The sequence below is a fragment of the Dama dama genome, chromosome 5, assembly GCF_033118175.1.
Source record: "Dama dama isolate Ldn47 chromosome 5, ASM3311817v1, whole genome shotgun sequence".
NCBI lineage: Eukaryota > Metazoa > Chordata > Mammalia > Artiodactyla > Cervidae > Dama > Dama dama.
In genome coordinates, this window is record NC_083685.1 from 36,819,207 (window position 1) to 36,836,112 (window position 16,906).

Genomic DNA, 16,906 nt, shown 5'->3' on the forward strand with positions numbered 1-16,906 from the left:
GTGATAGTTTACAAGTCATAGGAAAATATCTTTTGCTGTTTAGAGAGCCTGAAATGTATTATAAATATGAAGAAACCACCAACTGATAAATATTTCAATATTAAACTAGGACTTTCTTATTGTTACTATCAACGATATGAACAGACAAAAGTAAAATACCCTGCCCTTTTGGGGCTCCAAGGACAAAGAAACATGCATCCAAGGAAGCAAAATGAAACCAAGAAACCTTAGATCCGGATGATTTGTCTCATAAGTGTGTGAATGCATATATATACATTTACAAATAAGTATACACTAATGGCAACCCACTCCAGTATTCTTGCATGGATGGAGGAGCCTGGCAGGCTGCATTCCACGGGGCTGCAAAGAGTCAGACACTGAGTGACCAAGCACACATACACAAATCAACAAAAATGTAATACAGATTGTGTGCATACAGCTCCTTTTTAATGTTTGAGCACTTAAGAAGGTGGCTCCTGATGCTGACAGCTTGACTGAGGACAACTTGGGGAGAAATTTTGCCACACTGTTAACAGGTTTTTATGTTTTTCATCCATTTATGTAGGAGCTTCCTTCCAGAACTTGTTTCTTAACAAATAATGGCAGAGTTTACAGAGTGTATTTTAAAAATTATCATACATTGTGAATAACAAAATATAGTTATCCCTCAGTATCCCTAGGGGATTGGTTCTAGGACACCCCTCCCCCCAAGCCTTGGATACCAAAATCTGCAAATTCTCAAGCCCCTTATGTAAAATGGCATTAGTAGCATTTGCATATAACCTATGCACACCCTCTTGTGTACTTTAGGTCATCTCTAGGTTACTTACAATAGCTAATACAATGTAAATGCTATGTAAGTATTTCTCACATGAAGCAAATTCAAGTTTCACTTTCTGCAAATTTCTGGAATTGTTTTTCCCCAATATTTTCAATACATGTCTGGCTGTGTCTGTGGATATGGAACCCATGGTTATGGAGGGCCAACTCTAAAGAAACTTGATAAATAAGTGCTCAGTCACTTCAGTTGTGTCCAACTCTTTGTGACCCCATGGACTGTAGACTGCTGGGCTCCTCTGTCCATGGGAATTTCCAGGCAAGAATACTGGAATGGGTTGCCATTTCCTTCTCCAGATAAATTAATACTTAGTAAATAATAAATGAGAACTAAAAACACACATCAAAGAGACAATTATGTTGCAATGGTATGCAGAGTTTCATTCTAGATAGATAACTGCCTTAATTCTCTGTTTCTCTTGACCCTAATAAAGGAGCTGATGAATGACTGGATTCTAACGAGTTACTGAGTGATTTTAAAAGAGGTGTCCTCATAATGATCAGACCAGTGTCTCAGATTAATTCCTAGCTATAAAAATGATGTTTATTTGCCACATTACATATATACTTTATTTTTATAAATATGTAAATAAAACTCTAAGATCCTTTTTATATAGAAGAGCTCTTAGGGAGTAGGATTTAAGATTGTGGCCATCAAAAGCCAAATAGTCTGATATGCAGAAATATTCAGGTTTTCCTTTGAAGATGGCAACAACCTTAAACCCAAGTCTTTTTGTCTGTATTATGTGTCTCCCAACAGTGTGACATAGACACATTCCCTCCTTCTTTCACAAACAGAGGCATTATAATGATTTCTTGATATTTCATGCCGAAGATAATGGTAGATTATCTTTTTAAAAAATCTTACCTGAATATGAGAGAAATGGTCTAAAAAGTTACAGTTTTTGAGAATAATAAACATCTAGGTCAGGAGAAATGGGAAACTGTTCAGTTGCCCCACATTTAGCCCGGCTCAGAGAGCTTTCTTGTTATTCAGGTGATGCAGGGAGTCTGCACGGCATTCCTTGGACAGGTGTTTACTGGCTCATCACTTGGAGAGCCACAGATATTATGGGATTATTCATAGCTCGTACATGTATTCATTTTTAAATACTTTTCCAGTTCCTTCTGGGTTAGAGAGAATATCACATTAAGGTGGAAAGAATAAGAAATGGATACACTGACAGACATGGAAAAAGGGAGCAAGGGACAGTGAAAGGGAAATGGATTCATTATGACACAGATGTAAAATTCCCTAGTTAAGAACAATACAGCGTTACAAATATACATGCAAAGGTATGGTTTGGTACTTTTCCATTAATTTTTCAATTGACCTCTTTGACCTCCGAAAGAAAAGTTTCTGACTAAAAGGGGGTTTCCTCACCACTCAGTTCCTTCTTCGGCTGGGTCCTACAGCAAAACAGTGATCCTATATTTGGCCCTTCGGACAGTTGCCATGGAAATGAGAGTGTCAAACACTTTCGGCTTTCTGGCTTCACTGTGGGATCCAGCGTAGAACATGATTAAGTTGTCAGAGAACTTCCTGAAGTTAAGTTTTACCTGATAACTAAGAGTTTCCAGAAAAATGGTGACACATACGGGAAGGAAAATAGATTGCTTAACTCACTCTGAAAAATCCCTTTGATTCATAGACTGTCTGCATGATTGAAACATAAGAAAACCATGTCTTTCTCTAATCAGACTCTTCTCAATTCACACACTTGTACCTCAGGGAGCAAGTAAAACCCTGTGCTTGTGTGAGGAGGAATCACATTAAAAAAAGGAAAACAGGTCTCCTGAGTGCTGAAGAAACAAGAAAGCAAGATGCTAAATTAGGGATGAGGAGTGACAGAGTAAATGACAGGGAGGGAATCCAATGCTGTTCAAACCATTTTTAAGGAAAATTACATATCTTATTTGTGAGGTGGAGGGATGTGAATGTCAAAGAATACTGGTTTTTCATAGCTGAAATCAGAGATGATTGGGAGCTTGAAGGGCTGCAGTAGAATGGATTTGAAACTCTCTTTGTTCCATTTGTCCCCAGCAGACAAGACCTGGCTTCTCTGGGAAAACACTCTAGCTATCACTTTGAATCCATTGAGAAGTTCTGTTCTACATCATTGCCCCCTAATGAAGCTCTATCAGACAGAGTAAGGTCAGTGGTTTTTATACCGGAATTAAAGAGGATAGACCACTCCATGTAGTACCATGACTACAAACGAACTGATTTGCAGAGGCCAATAGAGAGCTACTTGGAAGAAGACTTTCCAGATATTGATGGAACAGGAAAAAGAAGTTATAATTTGAAAAGATGATATGCTCTATGTTCCATTTGGGATTATTTATTTCTTCTAGTTAGAAATATCCCTTCATCTGTATACTTGCTGGAGAGTGTGTAAATTATTATAACCACTTTGGAGATCAATTTGGAAACATCTAGAGAAGTTGAAGATGCAGATTTCATATGACCCAACAATTTTACTGCTGGATGACTACTATGGAGTGAATTGTGTTTGCCCAAAATTCATATATTGAAGCCTTAACTCCCACAGGACTGTATCTGGAGGTAGGGTCCTTAGTAAGTAATTAAGGTAAAATGAGATCATTAGGGTGGGGCCCTAAACTGATAGGATAAGAAGAGGTAGGATGCTCCTCTCCTTCTGTCTGCCATGTGAATATGGAGCTAGAAGTGACCATCTACAACCCAAGGAGAGAGCTTGCAGCAGAATCCAACCGTGCTGACACCCTTATCCTGGACTTCCAGCCTCTAGAACTGTGAGAAAATGAATTTTTACTGTTTAAACCACCCAACCTATGGTATTTTGTTATAGCAGCCAAAGCTAACTAAGACAGTGACTATCCTAAAAAAGTTCTTATGCATATGCATGAAAGAAATATATAAAGATGTTTATTAGTGTATTGTTCCTAATAGTAAAAGTAAGGAAACAATCTGACTTCCATTAGAGAAAGAAATATCTTGTTCACATAACAGAATTCTATAGATCAATTGAAATGAATGAACAATATTAACATGTACAAGTGTAAATAAATCTCAACAATATGTCAAGTAAAAAAATCAAGCTGACAAAAGATATTTATATATGCTGTCATGAAATATTCAAAACACCCAAAATAATAGTTAATAAATTTAGAGGTACATTCTTGTTATAGTTAAAGCACAAACATATGCCTGAAAATGGTACAAACCAAGAACTTCTGAGAAGGGAGGGAAAAATGATACTTAAGGCAAGGGGGTGATTTTTGCTATATCTGTAATGTTTTGTTTTTCAATACGGAATGAGATTTGTGCCAGTTTCAGCAGATTGTTCACATCTTTCAAATCTGTGTGGTAAACGCATTGTATCTGTTAATTATTTGTGGGTTTCACATATTTCATAAATAAAGGTTGTTTTCCCTTATCATCTGGGTTTCAAACAGTACAAGAGTACATTTCAGATAGATAGTTTTCTTATCTACCTTTCGTTATGCTGCAATAGAAAGCCCAGAGAAGGTAGCTGTCATGACCAAAGTGACCAATTGGTAAATCGAGGATTAGAAAGTAGCTGTTTTTTTCCATAGTGTACCCTTTATGTCTGTTAATTGCTTGTTATAGGGACAAGGACTCCAACTTGATCATCTAAGCCAGAAATACTCCAAATCCTGCCCAACTATGGAAGGGAATGCTTGAACCCCCTGCACCTTCCCTGTCCTCCAAACCACATTCCATGATCGCATCACCTATTTTACTTACTCACAGATGTCAGCCCTCCTGAGGAGCGTTCAGATTTTCCAGTTTCAAACAAAAGAATATATAGAAGCAAGATTACTGATCAGAAATTTTCCAAAACAATTGAAAGGTTGGTAAATCTAAACACAGATTAACAGCATGATAAAAAGTGGTCATTGTACTGAATTTCTAAATTAATCTAAATAATTGAATTTTTTTTTTTTAAGAAAAAGGATGACATGAAGGATTCCACAATATAATTCTGAAATAATAAGTAGAAAATATTCACGGACATTAAGAATAAGAATTGTTTTTGCAACACCTAATATATACAGACCAAAGAAGAAAAAAAAATCCATTATCAGATGCATTATGTTATGTTTTATGTAGTTGGGGTGAGGAATTTTGGCTGCATTGATTAGGTTGTGTTGACCCACTTCAGACACTTGATGGTATCCTTTAACCTACATTTCCTAGAAGATAAATAAGTAAATAAAAAAGACTTGGAGGAAGACTGAACTTATTTTGAGAAATAATGACTAAATATGCAAGTTATGCATAGTTTCATACTACAAATTTACCAAAAATACACACTTGGGGGAAAGGTGCTATTACTCACGTTCAGTGACTGGGTCACACACACCCTAGGCCAGCCATAGATAAGAAAATGGCCTCTCATCTTGCTCAAATCAGATTATCTTTTTGTTTTTCCATTGTCTGGATTTTACTGACTCTCTAAAGTGTGTTTTCCACAGTATTCTCATCTGTTGCTTCCATCATCAGAGCCCTATCTCTGTTTCCAAAAAATCCCACACAACTTAGCCTCCTGTTTATCTGGTTGTTTGAAATTTGTTTTTTAATTTTATCTTGATAATTAGTATTCCTAAAACATTCTCTTTCTACATGCTCTGTGTCCTCAGGCTAGATGCCTCTGTGACATTTCCCTGCTGGGTTAGAGAACAGATGTTTTAACTCTAATTCTCTGGGCAGGAAGGATGGCCATATTGCTTGGGTTAGCAGTGAAACATGAAGGCCCTGACACTGTTTCCATCCCATCATTAGACACTCCTCAGAACACAGTAGTTCAAGAGTGTTAGCCAGGGATAGTATGAGGTTGTTACTTGTATTTATAGCGTTTTACTTCTTAAATTTTATATGGTTTGATATTGATTTATCCACAATATATTCTGAAAAGAAGTAAAAGATATTTACATATTTCTAATAAAATGACAGAAGGAAACAATGTAATCAATGCACCTATATGTTTTTCTTTAATTTTAAAGTTAAAGGACCCCATTCCAGGACATAATTTACTTTGACTGTGTGTTTATTTTTTTGTTTATATGTAGTTAATTCTTTTGTATGTTGCTTTTTCCCAAACTGAGTGTTATAGAACTGTGTTATTGACTCTTTTGTTAAGCATGAAGAAAAAAAAGTCTTCCACTCTCAACTAAACTGGAGCTAGAAAAAATTAAATGTTTCATTTTTCAAGAGTTCAGAGTCTGTATGACTATCCAGTACACAACCCAAGAGATGCTAAGGTAAACAGTGTAACAGCACCCTCCCTTCCTTTTTGATGTTGTATTGTGGAATGCTCATTAATATTCCTTGAACACTGTATTTGTAAATCCTTAGGCAGGTTATATTGACTTATATTTCTTCTTTTTTTGCCACACCTTGTGGCTTCTAGGATCTTAGTTCCCCAACCAGGGACTGAACCTGGGCCCTCAGCAGTGAGAGCACAGAGCCCTAAGCACAAGAACACCAAGGAATTCCCTTGACTTATATGTCCAATTCATTTTTATAATAGTTTCCTAACCAAGTTTTAAAGGCAACTGAATTTTAAAAACTTTAAATTATAAGTTTTATGTTCATAAAACTTTAGCTCATACACAGCTATGGTGTATAAAATGTAGACATCTTCACCCTCTCCCTAATCACACTCTCCTCTCCTAGAAGTAATCGTTGTCAACAGTCTAGTGAGTCCCATTTTAGTCATTTTTTCATGAAATAATTGAATTCTTACCTCAGATAGAGGAAAATGTCAAATGTCTTCAAAACTGGGTTGGAGGGAGAATTTAGTCATTTTTTAAAATCTTCAAATAGTATATTCTGTGGCTTACATTTTGAATAGTGTCAGATTTGGTTTTAAGTGAAACTCTTGACTTTTTATTATCATAAATAACTACTTACCAAGAAAGTATGTTAAATAATAATACAGCTTCTATACATTTTCCCTCAAATTGTGCTAGATAAATTATATCTTTAATTTTGATGTTTCTTTAAATCCTTCACTAATTTAGGTCAAACGCTGAGGATAAGCATAAATCAAACCCCGCCACCGCTCACCAAACTGAGACAAAACCTCAACGCCCTCTAGTGGAGAGACTATTCCATGCTCCATTACATGGGACCAACCCTCTGACTATGGGTAAGAGAAATTTATGAGTTCATTTTTAAAAATATATATATCTATTTTAGTTGATTGATGATTGGTTTACAATATTGGTTTGATTTCTGTCATACTTCAACATGAATTAACCACAGGTGTACTATATGAGCTCTTAATATTAGAATTTTACTTCCTTCTTTTGTTTATTTAACAAATATTTAAATTTGTAATTTAAAATTTTCCGGTTAGAATGAACCATCACCAAGAACACAAGGGAAAATATTGGTGGAGGGTGCCTATACACAAAATATCAATAACTTTGTTAATGTAATTAGTCTCTGAGCTTCCAAGTTACCTGCTTGTCTTGACTGCCTACTCTTGGCCATATCATGACTCTCTACTATTGAATCCACAAACAATTAAATCTATTCCTTTGTTTTAAAAAGTTATCTTTTTCTTTGGTTTTATTTCTCTAGATTTATCACTTAAGTATCACTTCATTAGTTTTTCCAAGCAACAGAAAAATAACCACTGAATTCATTTTCTGTTTTTCTCCTAAGAATATGGTTTATCAGCCTTTCCCATTTTTAGCATGACACCTGTTCCAAGGAATGATGAGAGCATCAGAGCATAGTGGTTAAGAATAGAAGTGTGGAGCTAGAAACACTGACTCCAAGTCCAAAGGAGCCATTTACTATCCATATGATCTTAGACTAGTCACTTAGACCCTCATTTTTTCAGTTCCCTCATCTGTAAAATCAAAACGATGGTGATAATACCAAGAAAGCCTAGGACTTAACTAAGAAAATCCATGTAAAGGAGGTAGAACAGTGCCTAACACGTAATAAGCACTCAATGACTGTTACTTAATATTGCTATTTCATCAGTCTTATGAATAAATAATAAGGTAGCATGAATTAAAGATTTGAATTCAACCTCTTTTTCCAAATGCAGCTGTTCACTAGTCACCTTCTGTATTTTACATACCTACTAGAAAAAAACTATCTTCTGTGGAGAAACATCACAGCATTTATTAACATAACCTCTCCAATTTTTTAATCCACAATATCTGGCTAAGAAAACACCAAATAACTAAATGCCACAATTAAAAATAACAATAATAAGAAACCTGGGATAATGAAGATATTGAAGTAATCAGACAGAGGATTTAAAATTAAAATAATAAATGGGTTCAATAAGACAGAAAAAAATATGAAGAATTTCAACAGAAACCTGGAATCTATTAGATATGGCAGAACAGAGAACTTCTGGCAAACTGGAAAACAAGTAACTGAACTATAGTTTGAAGCCGAGAGAGAATAAGAGCTAGAAAATACAAAAAAGAGTGTAAGAGATATATGAAGAATAATGATACAGTCTAACATACAAATTGAGGTTCTGGAAATAGAGAGGAAATGATAGTTCAGAAACAATATTTGAAGAAATATTAGCTAAAAATGTTTCAAAGTTAACAAAAGACATTAAACCGCAGAATCTAGATATGCTATGAGCCTCATGTAGAATAAAAGTATAAAGAAAACCACACCTGGCTACATCAGAGTTAAGCTGCTAATAACCAAGACATATAGAAGCATCTTAAAGCACTCAGAGGGGAAAAAAAAACCCACACATCATCTTCAAAGAAGCAACAATAAAGCATGTGCTTACTTTACAACAGAAATGATGGAAATCAGAACAAAATGGAATGGCATGAAAATGTAAAAGAACAAAAACCTTCCTACCTTCTCACCTAGAATTGTGTACACAATAAAAGTATTACTCAAAAAAAGAAGTCAAAAATTAAGACCTTTTCAGACAAACAAAAGCTAAGTTTATCACCAGTAGATCTTTATGTTAACAAATACTATAGAGTTATTCAGGCTTAAGAGAATAATCTCAGATGGAACCATCAGGAATGAAGAGCACCAGAAACGTATGTGGGTAATCTAAATGAATACAGACTGGTTTATAATATCTTGTGGGGATTTGAATATGTATAAAAGTAAAATATATGACAATAGCACAATAAAAGAGAGATAAATGGAGTTAAACCTTTGATTATAATTATAATATAAAATTCTAAATGGGGGGAATTGGTAAAAGTACTAATTAAACGTAAACTATAGTAAGTCTAGAATGTATGTTGTATTCTATTGTTACTTAACAAACCACTCCAAAATTTACTGGTTTAGAACAATCATAGCATTTACTTTGCTTACAAATCTGTAGTTAGAGTTCGGTGGGGACATCTTGTCTCCACTCAGAATCAGCTAGAGTGGCTCTAAGTTTGGACTGTGGAACCATCTGAAGGCTCGCTAACTTGCTTGGCTAGTTAGTTAATACTAGCTATCGGCTAGAAACTCCATGGGGCCATGCCCAGAATACCTACTTGTGGTCCACATGGCTGCTTGACAAAGCATGGTGGCTGGGCTGGATGCTTAGAGAGCCCAGCAGAAGCTGTATCACTTTTACTAATCTATCTTCAGAAGTCATGTGTCATTCCATTATATTCTGGTAGCTGGAAGCAAGTCACTAGGGGCAACCCATATTCAAAGGAAGACTAAAAGTCTTCCTGTTGATAGGAGGAATATCAAAGAACTCGTGGACATTTTTTTTTTTCAGCTATACCAAAAGAATCGCTATTTTCCTTGTTCCTTTATTTTTTTAATTGAAGTATAGTTGATTAACAATGTTGTGTTAATTTCTGATAAAACTCTTAGAGGAAAACATAGGCAGAACACTCAATGACATAAATCAAAGCAAGATCCTCTATGACTCACCTCCTAGAGTAATGGAAATAAAAACAAAAATAAACAAGGGGGACCTAATTAAACTTAAAAGCTTTTGTACAGCAAAGGAAACTATAAACAAGGTGAAAAAACAACCCTCAGAATGGGAGAAAATAATAGCAAATAAAACAACTGACAAAGGATTAATTTCCAAAATATATAAGCAGCTTATACAAGTCAATACCAGAAAAACAAACAACCCAATCAAAAAGTGGGAGAAAGACCTAAAGAGACATTTCTCCAAAGAAGAGATACAGATGGCTAATGAACACATGATGAGATGCTCAACATCACTCATTATTGTGCTGTACTTAGTTCTCTCAGTCGTGTCTGACTCTTTGTGATCCCGTGAACTGTATGTATAGCCTGCCAGGCTCCTCTGTTCATGGGGATTTTCCAGGCAGTAATGATGGGGTGGGTTGCTATGCCCTCCTCCAGGGGATCTTCTCAACCCAGGGATCATTATTAGAGAATGCAAATCAAAATTACAGTGAGGTATCAACTCACACCAGTTAGAATGGCCATCATCAAAAAGTCTACAAACAATAAATGCTGAAGAAGGTGTGGAGAAAAGGAAACCCTCTTGCACTGTTGGAATGTAAGTTGATACAGCCACTATGGAAGACAATACGGAGGTTCCTTAAAAAGCTAAGGAAAAAACATTATATGACCCAGCAATCCCACTCCTAGGCATATACCCTGAGGAAACCAAAACTGAAAAAGACACATGTACCCCAGTGTTCATTGCAGCACTATTTACAATAGCTAGAACTTGGAAGCAACCTAAATGTCCATTGACAGATAAATGGCTAAAGAAGCTGTGGTACATATATACAATGGAATATTACTCAGCCATAAAAAGGAATGCATTTGAGTCAGTTCTAAAAAGGTGGATGAATCTAGAGCCTATTATACAGATTGAAGTAAGTCAGAAAGAGAAAGATAAATATAGTATACTAACACATATATATGGAATCTAGAAAGATGGTACTGATGAATTTATTTGTAGGGAAGCAATAGAGAAACAGATATAGAGAACAGACTTACGGAAAAGAGCAGGGGGTGAGAGGGTAAAATGTATGGAGAGAGTAACATGGAAACTTATATATTCCCGTATTAAAATAGATAGCCAATGGGAATTTGAGTGAGGGAACTCAAACAGGGGCTCTGTAACAACCTAGGGAGGTGGGGTGGGGAGGGAGATGGGAGTTTCAAGAGGGAGAGGATATATGTATACCTATGGCTGACTCATGTTTGACAGAAAACAACAAAATTCTGTAAAACAATTATCCTTCAATTAAAAAATTAATTTAAAAAATGTGTTAATTTCTGCTGTACAGCAAAGTGATTCAGTTATATAATACATACATATACATTATTTTTAATACTCTCTTCCATGATGGTTTATCATAGGATCCTGAATATAATTCTCTGTGCTATATAATAGGACCTTGTTGTTTACTCATTTGAAACGACCCTGATGCTGTGAAAGATTGAGGGAGGGAGGAGAAGGGGATGACAGAGGATGAGATGGTTGGATGGCATCACCAACTCAATGGACATGAGTTTGGGTAGACTCTGGGAGTTGGTGATGGACATGGAAGCCTGGTGTGCTGTGGTTCATGGGGTTGCAAAGAGTCAGACACGACTGAGTGACTGAACTGAACTGTTGTTTACTCATCCCATATATAAAAAGCTTATATCTGCTAACCCCAACCTCCCAGTCCATCCCTCCTCCATCCTCCTCCCCCTTGACAACCACAAGTCTGTTCTCTATCTCTGTGAGTCTGTTTCTATTTCATAGATAGGTTTGACAATCGCTCAGTCATGTCCAGCTCTGCAATCTCGTGGACTATAGCCCACCAGGCTTCTCTGTCCATAGAATTCTCCAGGCAAGAATACTGGAGTGTAAGTTGCCATTTCCTTCTCCAATAGATAAGTTTATTTGTGTCATACTTTTTTTTTTACTTTTTTTTATTTGTGTCATACTTTAGATTCCACATGTAAGTGATATCATATGGCATTTGTCTTTCTCTGACTTACTTCACTTAGTATGATAATCTCTAGTTGCATCCATTTTGCTGCAAACGGCCTTATTTCGTGGCCAAGTAGTATTCCGTTGTATATATGTACCACATCTTCTTTATCCATTCATCTGTTGATGGACATTTAGGTTGTTTCTATATCTAGGCTACTGTGAATAGTGTTGCTATGAACATGAGGGTGAATGTATCTTTTTTTAATTAGAGTTTTGTCTAGATATATGCTCAGAAGTGGGATAGCTAGATCATATGATAATTCTATTTTTAGTTTTCTGAGGAAACTCCATACTGTTTTGCACAGTGGTTGTACCAACTTACATTCCCACCAACAGTGTAGGAGGGTTTTTCTCCACATCCTCTCCAGCATTTGCTTTTTGTAGAGTTTCTAATGATGGTCATTCTGACTGGTGTCAAATGGTACAGTAAAGCTAGAGTTAATAGAATAGAAAAGATACAATAGGACAGTGGTGGTGGTTTAGTCGCTAAGTCATGTCCAACTCTTGCGACCCCATGGACTGTAGCCTGCCAGGCTCCTCTGTCCATGGGATTCTCCAGGCAAGAATATTGAAGTGGGTTGCCATTTCCTTCTCTATATAATAGGATAAACAAACTCAAAAGTGTGTTCTTTGACGGTTCTGATAAAACCTCTAGCAAGATCAATGAAGTAAAAAATAGGGCATAAATAAACAATGTTAGTATTGAAAAAAAAGGGATCTAACTAAGATTCAACAGAGCTATATTTAATTTAAAAGATTTTCATATTCATTACAAACATAGTTTCTTTCCAGTATTGGCTCTGATGGTTAATAGGAATAGACAACAAATGAAGGTTCACTAGATCCTTCTGCAGCTGAATGTTTAGCAGCCTGCTCTAGTCTATCAACATGTTGGCTAATAACTTCCCTCACACAGGACTCTCTCCACATTACCGGTGTAAGTGACACAAACTTATGATGCCTAACAGTGTGGACATAAATGGCTTTTTTCAACTTTTTTTTATTGAAGTACAACATTCTCACAAATGCACAAACCAAATGAACAGCTCAGTGGATTGAGGCAATGTAAACACTTGTGTAATGACTACACAAGCCAAGGTATATGAAGTTACCAACACTTAAGAAATTCCCTGCAAGCCCTCTGCTATCTGCTGCTTTCTCCCTCTTCCCCAAGATAATCACTATTGTGACTTCTAACTTTACAGTTTCGATATGCTTGGGTTTTGAACTTTAGAGAAATTGCATTTATGGAGAACATATACTCTTGTTCCTGGCTTCTTCCAGTCAATGATTTTTGTGATTCTCCCATGCTGCTGCATATAGGTGACTTTTTTTCATTATCATAAGCTAGATAGATAGATAGATAACTATATAAATGTATTTTTATACATTCTACTGTTGATGGACATTTAGAGTATTTTTAGTTTTTGGCTATAATGTATACTGCTACCATGAGCATTTTTTATATGTCTCATGGCCCATACATGCACACATTTCTGTTGGATATGTTCCTAGGAATGCATGCTAATCATAACATATGTTCCTCTTTATTGAATAATGCCACCTGTTTTCAAAGCAGTTGAAGCATTTTACACTCTTAATAGCAGTAGTTGAGAATTAATGTTTCACATTCTTGTCAATACTTTGAATTATTGGTTATTTCAGTTTTAGCCATTCTGGTAGATTTATAATGCTCTCATGGTGACATTAATTTGCAGGGCCCTTGTATTAGTTTCATGTGGCTGTTGAAGCAAATTATCGTAAGCTTGATGGCTTAAAGTAACAGAAATTTATTCTCTCACAGTTCTGGAGTCCAAAAATTTGAAATCAGTTTTTGGGCCAAGATTAAGAAGTTGGCAAGGACACACTGCTAACAGGTGAGAATCCACTCCTTAAGTCTTCCATCTTCTGGTGGCTGCCAGCATTCCTTAGTCACGTCACTCTGCCTCCATTGTTACATTGCCTACTCTTCTATGTGTCGGATGTCCTTCTGCCTCTCTTTTACACTGACACTTGTGATTACATTTAGGGCCCACCAGATAATACAGGAAATCTATCTCATGATCCTTAATTGTATCTGCAAAGTCCTTTTTCATCATAGAAGAAGATAGCATTCATATTTTTCAGGAACAAGGATATCTCCTGAGAGGCCATTATTCAGCATAAAGCATTCCTTATTTTGATTAATTTTCATGGGTTTTTGACTACTTGGGTATCTTCTTCTATGATGTCTGCTTAAGTCTTTTGCTCATTGTTTTAAATTGGGCTATCTTTTTCTTGGGGCTTCCCAGGTAGCTCAGGGGTAAAGAATCCACCTGCCAATGTAGGAGACTCAGGAGATGTGGGTTCGATCCCTGAGTTGGGAAGATCCCTGGAGGAGGCAATGGCAACCTATTCCAGTATTCTTGCCTGGAAAAATCCCATGGACAGAGGAGCCTGGCGAGCTACAGTCCATGAGGTCACAAAGAGTCAGACATGACTGAGTATAAGACCACATCTTTTTCTTCCTGATTTTTAAGCAGTTATTTATGTATATTCTACATACAAGTATTTAGTCAGGTATATTTATTGAAAATATCTCTTTCCACTTAGTAGCTTATGTCTTCATATTCTCTCTGTCCTGTTGGTTTTTATTTTTTTATTTTTTGGCCACACCATATGGCATGTGGGATCTTGGTTTCCCAACAAGGGATTGAACCAAATCCCTGCAGTGGAAGCATGGAAGCTTAACCACTGGACTTCCAACAAAGTCCCTTCATATTTTCTTTTTATGAAGAGAAGTTCTTAGTTATAATATAGTCCAATTTATCAGTGTTTTCCTTTAAAGTTAGTGCTTTTTGTATCCTAATTAAGAATCTGATTTCAAGATTATGGTGATATTTTCCTAGGTTATCTCCTGGAAGCTTTATGATCTTTCCACATATAGATCAGCAATCATTTACAATTAATTTTAATGTATGATGGGAGTTTGAGATCATGTTTTCTTTTATTCCTTATGGATATTCTGTTGACTCAGAACCATTCATTATAATGAAAATGTCTCACTGATCTGCATAGTCATGATTTCTCTTAAATCAATGTATTATTCTGTTTCAGGACTTTCTGTTCTATTCAATTGGTTCATCCCTCTTTCCTAATCAACCCCATACTATTTTATAGGACTTCCTTGGCAGTCTAGTAGTTAAGACTCAGAACTTCCACTGCAGGGTACACGGGTTCGATACCATATCAGGGAATTAAGATCTGCATGGCATGCAGGTGCAGCCAATAACAAACAAAAAATCACACAGTATTTCACCGACTGTGGCTCTATAGTAAATCTTGATATTCAGGCAAGCTAGTCCTCTCACCTTGTTCTTGGATTTCTATAAATTTTAGATTCAGCTTGTCAGGTTCCACACAGGCTAGGTTTTTATTTGCACTGTATCTATAATCAATACTGGGAGAACTGGCATCTTTATAATATAGAGTCTTTTAATCCATGAACAGAATTTAATATTCCTCTTTTTATTAAAGTCTTCTTTGTCTCCATATTCTTTTATAAATTTTGATATAGAAGACCTCTGTATCTTCATTAGATTTACCCATAGGATTTTTATATTTTTATATAAGCTTATATTTTATAAATTTATAAATTTTTATAAAAATTGTGTTAGTCGCTTAAATTTTTCATTTTCCAGTTATTTGTACCTGGTATGTGAAAATAAATTGTATTTATATTTGCATTTATATAACCACCTTGCATCCAGCAATGTCTAAGTTCTTTTGAATATTCTGTGTATACATCATGTCATCTGCAAATAAAAAGAACTTTATTCTTCCTCTGCTGACTAGCTCATCAGTACAGTGTTGAACAGAAGTTAGCTATAAAGGATATTGTGTTCTTATTCCTCAGCTCAGAGAGGAAGATTTGAATGTTTTGCAATTAAGATGATTTAAGGTTTTGAAGATACCTTCATACAGTTAACAGAAATTCTCTCCTATTCCTGGTTTGCCACAGTTTTTATAATGAATAGAGTTTAAAATTTATCAGGTGCAACTTTTTTCCCTACTGAAATGATTACATGATTTTTGGTTTTTATTCTAAAATGTGATACATTAATTACATTGATCAAATTTCAAATGCTAAACAAATCTTGTTTTTCTGAAACAAACAACTGGGTTAAAATGCATTGTCCTTGTAGCTTCTGGTAAAAAGTTTTGCTGACCCCACAAACCAAGTTTGGAAGAGTTATTTCTATTTCTGTTCTCTGGAAAAATTAAATATTCTCTTCATTAAGTGGCAGAAATCACCAACACGCTCTTTGGAACCGGAGTTTTCTTTGTAGAAACATTTTAATTTTCAGATTCAATTTCTTTAATAATTAAAGAATTGTTTAAATTTTGCTACCTATTCTTGTTTCCTTGGCTTGCTGCTTATTCCCAGGCCTGATTGTGATCCATCCAATATGCATTTTCATCCATTTTGATGTGTTTGTTCTTAGTCTGTTTTTATAGTTGCCAAGATTCTATCAGCACCAGCCTTGAAACCATCCCCTATTTTAGTGCTGCCTGAAGCCCAGTAGTTACTTCCACTGCCAACAACCTGCTTGTTAGCAATTAAAATATCTATCAGAACTCCAGGACATTTATAACCACCAATGGCTCAGAGGAAAGGGTCATTTGAGTGGCACCTTCAGGGTTGCAGGAACAACCTTTAATAGAAAATTTTTAGGAGTCTGCTCATTAGTGGGCTGAAGTTCTCTTAATATCCCAGTGCTATGGTCTGAATGTTTATGTGTGCCTCCCCCCATCCCCCAATCCTGCATTCATATGTTTGAATCCTAACCCCCAAAGGTGATGCCATTAGCTGGTGGGGCCTTTGGGAAATGATCAGGTCATGACGATGGAGCTCTCATGAATAGGATTAGTGTTCTTATAAAAGAGATCCCACGGAGCTCCCTAACCTCTTCCAATGAAAAGCCTCCAATGGAGAAAGCCCGTACTTGACCATGCTGTCCTGCCTGATCTCAAATTTCCAGACCTCCAAACCATGAGAGATATATTTCTATGGTTTATTCTGTGGTATTTTGTTATAGATGCCCAAACAGACCAAGGCACCAAGCTGCAAAGATGAAGGAGAA

General features: G+C 36.0%; 1 long non-coding RNA gene across 1 annotated transcript; it reads left to right on the plus strand.

Annotated features, from left to right (window-relative positions):
* The first annotated feature begins 6,962 nt into the window (after positions 1-6,962).
* Positions 6,963-16,904, plus strand: LOC133055771 (uncharacterized). Its single transcript, XR_009692701.1, has 3 exons — positions 6,963-6,995; positions 13,588-13,660; positions 16,862-16,904. It is a non-coding gene; the product is annotated as an uncharacterized LOC133055771 (long non-coding RNA).
* Positions 16,905-16,906: the final 2 nt, after the last annotated feature.